The sequence below is a fragment of the Bos grunniens genome, chromosome 20 (assembly GCF_055505025.1).
Source record: "Bos grunniens cultivar Pamir isolate PY7600 chromosome 20, Bosgru_T2T1.0, whole genome shotgun sequence".
Taxonomy (NCBI): Eukaryota; Metazoa; Chordata; class Mammalia; order Artiodactyla; family Bovidae; genus Bos; species Bos grunniens.
In genome coordinates this window covers 64,559,859-64,572,309 of record NC_141184.1, presented here as the reverse complement: position 1 = coordinate 64,572,309, position 12,451 = coordinate 64,559,859, and the positions used below count along the sequence as shown (strand labels likewise).

The 12,451-nt window shown below is 45.7% G+C and overlaps 1 pseudogene; it reads left to right on the top strand.

Moving 5' to 3' along the window:
- The first annotated feature begins 1,307 nt into the window (after positions 1–1,307).
- On the top strand, positions 1,308–1,403 carry LOC147350539 (U6 spliceosomal RNA; annotated as a pseudogene).
- The last annotated feature ends 11,048 nt before the right edge of the window (positions 1,404–12,451 follow it).

Here is a 12,451-nt window from a genome sequence, read left to right as displayed (position 1 = left end):
CTTCAAGCACACTTGAACCAGCAAGCAGAGCAGGGAACTATCTGAGAATTTACATCTTCACGGTGAGGGGGGTGTGGGGGCAGTCCTTAGCCTAGAACCAACTGGTTCAGGGGTATAAATACCCCAGATCTCTTTCCCTGATTGGATCAACTCTGCAACCAATTTTGTCTTTAGAGCTTACTTTTGAGACTTCCCCTGACATTGGGTCTTTACTTGGCCTAGTTTCTTTTCTGGTCCCACTTCTCTACTCCACTACCAGTTTTCCTAGGAATTTCTCCTAATAGAGTACTTTCACATCCATCATTCTTCTTACTCTCTGCTTCTGGAGAACTCACCCTATAACAGGAACTTAACCTTGTAACTTACCGTGTGACTTTGAACAAGTTGCTTGTCTTATTTGAATCTGTTTTCTATCTGCAAAATTGAGACAGACACATCATTTTTGCAGGGCCACTGGAAGCATTAGAGACCATGTATATGAAGTACCTGGCACAGAGTCAGTTGCAGCAGATGCCATCATTACTATTTCCTCTAGTCCATTAGGCTCACTCACCCCTGCCACTGACAATATTCTCGATGGCTGGAGCACCCTGGGACTTTAAGAAGCAAATCCAGTTATTTGTTGTCCTAGGGCAGATCCCATGTCCCTTTCAACGTAAATGGATCTGAGCAATTTAGCTGTGTGCTTTGAAAACCCTTAGAGCAAGATTAGGACATAAGAACATGATTCAGGGTTTGGGTGCTGGGAGGGGAATCAGGATTTGATTTTAATCTATCTCAGGGTTGTATCCCAACCATGGAAATCTTGAGGGTTTTTTGATACAAGCTTTACTCAGATAAGAAGGCTGTGTTGTGCTGTGCTTAGTCGCTTAGTCATGTCTGACTCTTTGCGACCCCATGGGTAGTTCACCATGCTCCTTTGTCCCTGGGGATTCTCTGGGCAAGAATACTGGAATGGGTTGCCATGCCCTCCTCCAGGGGATCTGCCCATCCCAGGGATCGAGCCCAAGTCTCCCACATTGCAGGCAGATTCTTTACCTTCTAAGCCACCACGGAAGTCCTGATAAGAGAGACTCTACCTCATTTAGGTCTACTGCTGTGTTTTGGAGCCTGTTTGGGGTTGGGTGGGGGGGCGGTGTGAGGGTGGGGTGGGGGCAGTGGTGACAGGATGTCGGGGCAGGGTTCCCTTGGGGGAGGCTAGGCCAGAATGAGAATCAGATGGTCCCATACACAGCAAGTTATCAGTGTTTCTCATGTGACGTGTGCTACCAGGTAGGCAAATCCAAATGAGTCATTTCCTTTCTCAAGCCAGAGCATTGTAGGGACCTAATGGAACGATACAGAGATTAGCACGGCCCCTACGCAAGGGTGACACGCAAATTCGTGAAGGGTTCCATATTTTTTTGAGTGAATTCCGGGAGTTGGTGATGGACAGGGAGGCCTGGCGTGCTGCAATTCATGAGGTCGCAAAGAGTCAGATACGACTGAGCGACTGAACTGAACTGAATGCTATAGGAGTCACTCTCATGCTTCCTTTCCATGCCTGTTTCACTTTCTCTACTTCATTTCCCACACTTGAGTCTTCCCAAACACGGACCATAGTTCTCCAAACAGCCCGAAGCGTCTATTCCCTGAGGTTTTTCCACACCCAAAGAATTCCCCTTTGTTGTTATTGGTAAATGCAGATGATGTAAATAACAATTTAAAATGAGTCAGAGTTTGGGACTTCCCTGGCGGCTCAGTGGTCAAGACTCCAAGCTCCCCACTGCAGGGGGCGCCGTTTCCACCCCTGGTTGGGGAACTGAAATCCTGAATGCAGCGTGGGGCGGTCAACAAATGAAGTGAGTCAGAGATGGCCTGATACAGAAAGGAGGCTTGCTGAGCAGGCGGTGGAGAGGGTTCCCTGGGCATGAGAGGTGCGGACGCCAGGGCAGAGTGCCGCAGCAGCGTAGAGTGATGCCTCCACTACAGTCCCGTCCAGGCTGGATTGGGGCTCGGGGGTCGTAGGTGGGGAGCCTGGAGAGCGCATGCGCACTTTGTGGCCTTCCGTGCAACGCTTAAGGGAGATGGTGAGCAGAAAGAAGCAGTGGTGGAGGAACTGACTCTTGACTGTCACTTAGACAGTGAACGAGGGCTCCTCTGCAAGCACGACTTCCTCTTGGGAACAAAGCTCCATGTTGTCACAGCAGAAGTCAAAGAAAGAAAGTTAAAGTCGCTCAGTAGTGTCCGACTCTTTGCGACCCCATGGACTATACAGTCCATGGAATTCTCCAGGCCAGAATACTGGAGTGCGTAGCCTTTCCCTTCTCCAGGGATCCTCCCAACCCAGGGATCAAACCCAGGTCTCCCACATTGTGGGCAGATTCTTTACCAGCTGAGCCACAAGGCCTCCAGGTAAATAGGAGTCTGGGTGGATTGGTTCAGCCAACTCCTCGCATGGAGAATTCTCCTTTCAGGAAGTGCTCTGTAATGCCTGTAATGTCTGTATTCCTCTCACCCGAGTAAGGTAGGTTTGTCCTCAGAGAAAGGGCGTGCTGGGTGATACCTTGTGGCAAAGGAAACCGGCAAAGCAGTGTAGGGATGAAGCTTATTCCCAAATCTAAAGCAGGGCATGCTGAAGACCAACGGAGCCCTTTGTTTAGAGCATCGCAGCTGTGCCTCCACCCCCCAGCCCTTGACATCTGACATTTGAGGCTCAGCCTCCTGAGATAGGTTACGGCCCACAGCATGAGGCTCCTTCCTCTGCTGCATGAAGATTAACCGTTCAGTTTCAGGTCACAACTGTGAAAGTGCACCCGAGATACACATCCCGGTGCCATGACGGACCCAGGGGCCAAGGGTCAACAAAAGTGGTCAAAACCGGGTGAGGGTTCCTATTTCTTCCCTTAATAAAGGGAGTGCTGTTGCCAAAGGATACAATAACAAACGTCAGTCAGTCCTGGAAGCACATCTAAAGTTGCTAAGCCTGGTGCTGATGGAGGCCATCACAGCCCCCGTCCACTGCTGTGTGTAGGCACGTGCGCTTCACCTGCCCCGTCGCCCTGTTTGCCCGAAACACTAACTGACTCTTCCTTGGTTCCTCCTCCTCATCCCTAATCCTATGCATTGCACCTGTAGGGTCAGCTCTGCTCTGCTTTATCTCTAGGGGCACCTGTTTGTTGTTACTAAATCATGTTTTTCATGAAAACATGGGCAGGCTCGGATTACTTCCTGTTTCCTGGACTTCGGGCATCCACCCGGCAGTGCTGGCACTGCTCTTGCGCCCGCTTTTTCTCACTCACATGAAGCTGCCATGTTGGTTAATAGACCAATTAACCATATTAACCAATATGGTTAATAAACCATATTGCCATATGGGTTTGCCCATGTCTGGGCAAACCATTCTTATCCATTAACGAGCATTTTCAGACACACCCTGTGTTGTCCTCAGACTGAGAGACTGCTTGCTTTTAGGAGGGATGCTGCTGAGCAACAGGGTTGGTATAAAGAGGCCCTCTTGTTTTAAGCCCAGATCCACAATGAGCAAGAAGTTGGCACAGTATAGTTCTATGAACGGAGAAGGCAACGGCACCCCACTCCAGTACTTTTGCCTAGAAAATCCCATGGATGGAGGAGCCTGGTAGGCTGCAGTCCATGGGGTCGCTAAAAGTCGAACATGACTGAGCGACTTCACTTTCACTTTTCACTTTCATGCATTGGAGAAGGAAATGGCAACCCACTCCAGTGTTCTTGCCTGGAGAATCACAGGGACGGGGGAGCCTGGTGGGCTGCCATCTATGGGGTCGCACAGAGTCAGACACGACTGAAGTGACTTAGCAGCAGCAGCAGCAGCAGTTCTATGAAATCAGTGTCTGCTTTAGTTACTTGGGCTTCCCTGGTGGCTCAGATGGTAAAGAATCTGCCTGCAATGCAGGAGACCCATGTTCTCTCCCTGTGTCAGGAAGATCCCCTGGAGAAGGAAATGGCAACCCACTCCAGTATTCTTGCCTGGAAAATTCCACGGACAGGGGAGCCTGTTAGACTACACTCCATGGGATCGCAAAGAGTCGGACACGACTGAGTGACTTACACTTTCAACATTAGTTACTCTATAGAGTGGAGGCTGCTAACGCATGGAGTTTCTTCCTGTGGTGTCCTCTGGAAAACGTCTGGGGCCTTTCCAAGTGCACCCGGATGTGCTCCTCAGGACAGGAAGTGGACAGCCCTGTTCCAGCCTCGAATCCTTGAGCTCTTATCTTACAGCTGCTGCTGGAGGCCAAGGCTATAGTATGGGTTACCTGGGGAGCTGCTCAGACAAATCTTTGGGGATGACCTGCTCTGTATTCTGAGGTGTCAGCATGAATTCAGTTCAGGGCCTAGATAGTCTCAAAATGACTTGGTGTCCCTTTTAAAACCTCTCCATAGTGGACTCTCCCAATGACGCTTTGTTGGATTGACTGACTAGCTGTGGCATTTTCCTAACTGTTCTTCTGGCTGCTGCCCCTGCCCGAGAAATGGGTTTGGGGAGTTGTTCAGGGGCCTCCATGGCCCTTCTTTGGCCATTTATGATAGTCCTCTGCTGGGTTTACAGCAACCTGACAGGAAAGATGGAGGAATCTGCTGTGTGGACATCTCTTAGACCAGGACTTTGTAGTGATTGATGCTTCCTAGGAACTTGCAGCTCTGTGGGAATTCAGCTCTGGCAATACTGTCAACAAGAGTGGGGCTAACGGACCCCAACAGCATCTTATCAAACCCATATAAGATTCTATCATGTCCCTTTATGAAGTGGGAAAAAAATGGATGGGAAAGATATATAGTGTGTGCTTTATATCTAGACAGTCTCTTAGACATGGTATCATAAGACACCCTGGCACCAACTGATGGAATGAAAATTCACTTCCCATGAGAGCAGTGTTATATTCGAGGGGTATGTTCATGTTCCTGAATAAAATCTTGGATAAAATACAGCTCTAGTGACCTCTGCGTCTTGCAACCCACTATGAAATCAGCACTCACTGATTCCTAGAACCATTTTCCATCTTTGCTCCCCTGTTTCTGACACTGGCACCTGAGCTGCCTCCCTTTTCTTTTCTTACAGATTCTGCTGACTCATGACTTTCGTCCACTCTGATGTCCCTTTCGGATGATTCTTACCATCTCAGAACTTCTATGTATCACTTTCTCTGTGTGTCTTTACATATTGGCCTTCTACAAATTTCCTCTCTGTCTCTTGAGTCTAGATGTTCCCAGAGAAGCTCACTGGACCAGTTAACCATCATCTTTCTTCTTGGCATATCTAGCTTAGAGACTTTCAGCCAATTTAAAATTTGCTGTTAGCTCTTCTTTGGTTAGGTTCCTGATTTAATTTTTATTGGTTAAAATAGTGGGGCTCATTTGGGGGTGATTTTTGCTGATGTAACCCATGGTGGGCATGCCAGGCTTTCTGAGGTTTGATGTGACCAACGTACTAATTCCTCCTTTCAACATGCTGACTCAAAACCTTATTAACATGTTTTTAGTACAGTACACACTTCACTGGAAATTGATGAAATTAAATTTCCCTTCAGAAAGATTGTTACATAAAACAATGGCCAAGACAGGCACAGTTGGCTCCAACTAGAATGAGTTAATGGGGCAGAGATTGTAAACCTTCTAGTCTTAGAAGATGGCAGGTAGTTAAATCATGTATGTAATCCAACTGTTCTGGTTATCTATGGCTACTACACAAATCATCCCAAAAGTCAGTGTCATCCAGCAAATTTTATGATACTTAAATTTTCAGTCAGTTCAGTTGCTCAACTGTGTCCGACTCTTTGTGACCCCATGAACTGCAGCATGCCGGGCTCCCCTGTCCATCACCAACTCCTGGAGCTTGCTCAAATTCATGTCCTTCTGATACAGAAAATTTTATGATACAGATTCTGTGGGTCAGGAATTTGGATAGGAGACAGTGAGCATGGCTTATCTACTTGGTAATATCTAGGGCCTCATCTGAGACTGATTAGAACAGCTGGGGACAGGAATCATCTGGAAATTTTATGTAAATGACTGGTGTCTGGGCTGGGAGGACTGGAAGGGTGGGCTCAGCTGAAACTGTCAACTAGTACACTTACAATAGCATCTCTACGTGGCTCAGGATTCCAAGAGTAAACCAGCACGCAGGGCAGAATCCCATGACGTTGCATGACCTAACCTTGGAAGTCATGTAACATCCCTTCCACCATACTTCATTGGTCAACACGGCACAAGCCCACTCAGATTCATGGTGAGAGGACATAAACCCCACTTCTCAATGGGAAGCATGTCAAGGAATTGGTGGCCTTGTCTTAAAACGGCCACACCAAGGATCAATGTTTTCTTTCCCTAAGGATGCTTTCCCTCTGGTATTCTTGAGAAAGGGAGGTTCTCTCAAGTCAGCTCCAAAATTGTCACAAAACAGCCAGCTGCTCCTCCATAAAGTGTGTCTTTTCCAGCTCCTCTGAAGGTCACTGCTCCCCTTGCCGAGGCTCTTGGCGTCCAATAACGGACTGTGGTTTCACTTGTCTTTCTGCTGTCTCCACAAGGGCCTGCATGGAGAGGGCAGTTCGTGTTTCTCACATCCTTTGGCAAACGCATGATCCATACTTGTGTGGATTCATCATACTTTGTGAAAGACTGAGACTATCGAAAGGAACAACATTATGTGAAGAAAGTCATTTAAAACTGCATTATGGGCATGACTCAGCCCAGATTGCAGGGGAAAAGTCTCCAAAGTCTCCACAGGGAATGGATCACACATGTCTGTTCTGATGTCCATCCCCATCTCTTTGAGAACCTCCTTTATAAAGTCTGCATGATAGTCTTCACTTGCTTTTTGACAAATTCCAACTCTATCAATGAAGTTGTTTATGGCCCCAAGATTGAGTTCTTTTTCTCTAATAGTATATTTCCTTAAGCTGGGGTTATTCAGCCCATAGTGATACCCAAGAGGACTTCAGAGGGACGGCCTACCACTATCAGAGTGAACTGGGGGTCTCCTGATCTCCCACTGGCGTCTGAGTCTCAGATATTCATCTAGGGATCATTCAACCAGTCCACGTGGAGGTATGCCCGTCAATGTGAGTTAGAGATACATCTTATTTTTCTTATTGTCTTGTTGGTAACTGTCTGAACACACACATAGCCCTTTCAAGAGTAAATATTTGTTCTTAAAGGCATTCAAGGCTAAAAGCATAAGAAAAGGAAATATTGTCCTAATTGTCCCAGAATTTGCATGACCTGAGTATAGGAATTAGATTTCATTTCCTATCCTTTTCTCACTCTCCTTTCCAAACTGTGTTTTTGAGCCTGCAGGAAATTAGAAATTGACAGTTGCTGACGATGTACAGTTTTACACACAGGATCTGCCTGAAACTTTGAAATTATGCTTTTAAGGTCTCAATTAAACCCTTAGAGAAGGGCAACTTCTTCGTCAGTCTCTGTTAGGGAGCGAGGAGGGCCATAGCTTCGAGGCGGGGGCAGCTTCATTCCTTCTGTCTGAAAGAGTGAGTTGGCAGCAGTGCCAGGGGCCTGGTGGCTCAGCTCTGCAGCAGGAAGCCAGTTGGTGGCAACAGATTTCTGCCCGGGTTCAGAGTCTGACCTGCTGAAAAGTCACTTCTGCTCTGGGCAAGAAGGCCATCCATGAACAGATTCAACAGTGCTGTTCTAGAAATAGTGACTTTATATGTCACCAAAGCAGGAGCCCAGCCCTCCAGAGGCCAGTGTTTGGGAGAGTAGCATAGGCTCTCCTAACCCTGCTTGTCTCTCCTCCGGGGCACGGCAGCCCCCGGCCTCCCTAGTGAGCAGCCCTCCTCTCTCCCGCCTCTGTGCTTTCATTTCTGTGTGTCCTCCTAGAGACAGTCTCTGGCCAGAGCAGCTGGGTGTGCACCTCTCCATTACTGTGTGCTTCCACGTCACCTCCCACATGGCCTTGTCAACTCAGTTCTGACTTCCACTTGTTTCTCCCCTTTCCACTTTCTAAGACATAACTTCTGTACTCACTGCTTGCTTCAGTTCTCTTCTGCCAGTACTTAAGCCAGTACTTGAGTTCTTTGCCAATGTTACAAGCTCCTCTCTTTCCATCCAAGTCTTCAGAGTCACATGTCCTCTGGCTTTTAGTATGTTTTTAGCACATAATCAGTGTTATCATTCATTTGTCAGAGCTTGAAGTTTCTAGTTGGCTATTGAACCAGTATGAGCTTGAATGGTCAAAAGTAACTGTACGGTTACTGAATTTCCCATTATGGCCCTAGCAAGATGTCCTAAGTTGTTAGGTTATAAGAACTGCACTGACTTTGTAATGAATCTTTGTAATGAATTGAATATATTACAATATGTTCAAGGTAAACCTCCTGAGATTAATTTACTCATTAACTTATTTTCATTTCATGCTTAAAACATAAATAATGTCAATCTTAGAGAACCACATTTTTATAGTTAGAGTTTTTGTTGGAAATGAAATAGCTTTCATCTTCAGTAAATGGGATAGACTTCCATGTGAATGTAAAATGTGATAATCATATGTGTATATTTTTTGACATAACACTCTCAATCATTTTTATAACATAGTTTAGGGGTAGTAAAAAAAGCAAACAAATATCCCCAGAATGAGCTTGAAGAAGCATTCTTCAGTGTCTCTTCTGAAATCTGAATCATGTTGCTTTCATGCTTGCTTTCCAGCTCCTGGGAGAGTCTGCTTCCCTCTGGAGATTGCTCCTTCTCTCTCTCTTTGGCTGGCCAACTCCTGGTGATCTCCTGGGACTCAAGACACCTGACCTTCTCAAGAAGGCTTTTCTGACTTTCCCTGCTCCTCTCCTAAGGCTTGATTTCATAACACCTTGTACTGTATAGCAATGATTATGGTTGTGATTTAACCTGAAGGCAAGGACTGTGCCCACTGCCGTTGCTCACCCCCACGTCCCCAGTGCCTAGACCAGCACTTGGCAAAAGGCACAAATAAATTTATATTGAATGATTTAGATGAATGATTAAATGATCAAGTTATTTGAATGAATGACTCCATAGATGGGAACTGTGTAAGAAATGATAAGAAATGTTATGGCTTAAACCGATTCTCATTGAAAACATGCATCTCTCATTTGCTGCACATAATCATTATAATGAACATGACTTGATGTTTTAAAATAAGATATTTGGCTTATACTTATGTAACTTTGATTTGTGCGGAGAAGGCAATGGCACCCCACTCCAATACTCTTGCCTGGAAAATCCCATGGATGGAGGAGCCTGGAAGGCTGCAGTCCATGGGGTTGGTGAAGGTTGGACACGACTGAGCAACTTCACTTTCACTTTTCACTTTCATGCATTGGAGAAGGAAATGGCAACCCACTCCAGTGTTCTTGCCTGGAGAATCCCAAGGACAGGGGAGCCTGGTGGGCTGCTGTCTATGGGGTCGCACAGAGTCGGACACAACTGAAGTGACTTAGCAGTAGTAGCAACTTTGATTTGTGACCATGAAATTGGGTCTTCAATAACAGCATCTCATACAACAACACAGAAACAGTACTGAGCTTCCCCACCAGCCTTTAAAAGTCCAGATTCTACTTACATTTCTACCTATGTGGGTGTAAATATTTGTCTCCCATGAGGGGGTAGCAGAGTCCTAGGTGAGCTTCCAGGCCTCCTTGTCTAGAGCTGCTCTTCCTTGGGTCAAGGAATTTCTGTTAATGGATTCCATGCTGACCCAACCTCATTGCCAAGACCCTTCTCTCCCACCCACCTCCATGCTAAACAATGGGTACAAGTCACCTAGTTGTGTCCAACTCTTTGTGACCCCATGGACTGTAGCCCATTAGGCTCCTCTGGGGTTCTCCAGGCCAGAATACTGGCGTGGATTGCCATCCCCTTCTCCAGGGGATCTTCTGGACCCAGGGATTGAACCTGGGTCTCCTGCATTGCAGGCAGATTCTTTACCATCTGGAAAAGCTATATACTTGCTTCCTCCACCTCCCTCAAAGGTAGGCTTTGCCTTGAAGCTGAACTGGGGAGAATGAGATACAAGAAAACTTTTTTGTTGGGCTTGCCTGGTGGCTCAGTGGTAAAGAATCCGCATACCAATGCTTAAGATACGGGTTCAATCCCTGATCGGGAAAGATCCCGCATGCTGTTGAGCAACTGAGCCCATGCGCCACAACTACTGAGGCTGCTCTCTAGAGCCCGGGAACTGCAACTATTGAGCCCTCCGACTGCAACTACTGAAGCCCATGTGCCTACAGCCTGCGCTCTGTAACAAGAGAAGGACCACAATGAGAGGCCCATGCGCCACGACTAGAGAGTAGCCCCTTCTCGCCTTTGCCACAACTAGAGAAATGCCCAAGAAGCAACAAAGACCCAGTACAGCCAAAATAAATGCACAAATAAATATTTTTAAAAAAGAAAACCTTTTGTTCATTGTTAGCATTCTTGATAAAAGGGACCAATGTTTCTAATGTCAGCATCTCTTTTTTTCTCTTTTTGCCTTGAATATGGGACATGATGGGTAGAGATGCAGCAATCATCTTGCTCTTGTGGGTCAACAGCTGATGCTATCGAGCAAATGGTAAAAAGAACCTGGGTTCTTAACATAGTGACCAGCTCTGGACATTACTCACATAGTAAGAAGGTAAGGTAGGCAAAGCAAATCCCTGTATGTTTAAGCCTGTGTTAGTTGGACTTGCTATAATTGTAGCCCAAAGCATTCCTCACTGATAGAATTAAATATTTATTAAAAATAAAGCTATTTTTAGTCTGCTTCTTAATCTAAATCTAACTATACCCTTAATCTAAACTTAATCATCTAAATCTAAACTTAATATAAATGTAAGTGCTTTAAGAAGGGGCCCAAACTTAATGGGTAACAGTCTCTCCTGTTTGCACATTTTATTTTTCTGTTGAGATCATAAACAGTCATTTACAAAGACCTCTTCAAGATATTTATAAATCTAAAGATGACTTGGCCCTTTCATCTTCATGGCAAAAAAATAAGCCTCCTGCTGTGTCTCTCAGATTTTATCACGTAAAAAGCTTTCAGGAATGTAACTCATTTTTCAGAAAAGGAGAAATATCTCTTTTTTCCCCAACTTCTAGTTGGTCTAAAACCTAGACACTACCCCCACTCTAATGTCAAAGTTATTTTGGAATTAACTAATTAATAACATACTATATCAGCAAACAATGGTTAACGTTCAGGCTCCTAGGCTGTGTGATTATATGTCTTCAACACATGGGATGAGTAGAACAACAAATCTTTTGGCCCATCATCAACTTTGAATGAAATTGTTTAGACTATGGTTATTAAATACTATATGAAAATGCAGAAATACTTCCAAATTTACTTTATGCAAAGCCTCCAAGACGCTTAGCTCTTTTCATCTCTAGGAATTAGGGGAGCCTAAAGCAAACCACAGAGCAAGCCCGTCTGCCTCAGGCTCTCCTTTCTCCTTGCCTTTTCCCTCAAAGCCGAATGTTAATAGGTTGCACATGCTGTTAACTGAATCTCTGTTCTTACCCAGTCAACAGTGCCAAGGCGCCCTGACTTTCAGTATGTCTCCCCAGTTCCTGGCTTTGGTTTCAGGCTCTCTGCTCTGAAGCACTCTCACATGAAACCAGGAAGATCTGCAGGGCAGCACTGTGGAAAATGTGAAACATCAGGCATATGATGGATTTTTCAAATCTGGACTCTGATCGAAACTTGGCTTGTTTGCCGTCTGGCTGATAAGGATGAATGAGAGATGAAGACTTCTCTTTGCTGTCTCTACAGCAGAATCTGAGCATTGATCTTAAAAGGGACATTTCAGATGAAAGAGGTAATTAAGCTGGACAGCCTTTTGTTTCCTACCCTACTGGGAATCACTGCTAATGCTGGAACTGCCTGGAGGCTTAGATGGGCAGGAGCTGGAGATGGGGAGGTGGTAGGCACAGAGTGGCCGCACTTCAGGCTCCAAACACATCAAGGCTTCAGCAATGTACCGACTGCATTCTGTCTATGGCAGGAAGACGTGCCTGTCGGTGGTGGCTGCCTCCCTTGAGAAGGAAGAGAGTGCTTCAGCTAAAAACTGGCCTCATCTGTCTTTAGGACGCCTACTGGTTTTAGCCACTCACAGCTGGCTTCTTGTCAAAAAGATTCTCACTTTTGACCTTTCAAGATGTGTAGAATTGTGCAGGGTATTTTCATGAGTTTGTGGTGTGTCTGCTTTACCTCTGCTGAGGCAAGATGTCATATCTGTCATGTCTGTTCAGGGTTTTGCAGTCTCTTATTGATTACTCTTTGCAGACCCCAGGAGGGGGCTGAGGTCTGTAAGCATGAAGTGGCAAGCTCATGCTTCTTTAGCTCACCTGAGTGCATTGGGGTTTTGTTTGGTTTTATTTTTGGTTCTGACATTCTTTCCTTTGTACAGTTTGGAGGTGGCTGTTTTTACCAAATTATGTTTTGGTGGCTCATTCACATTTAGTA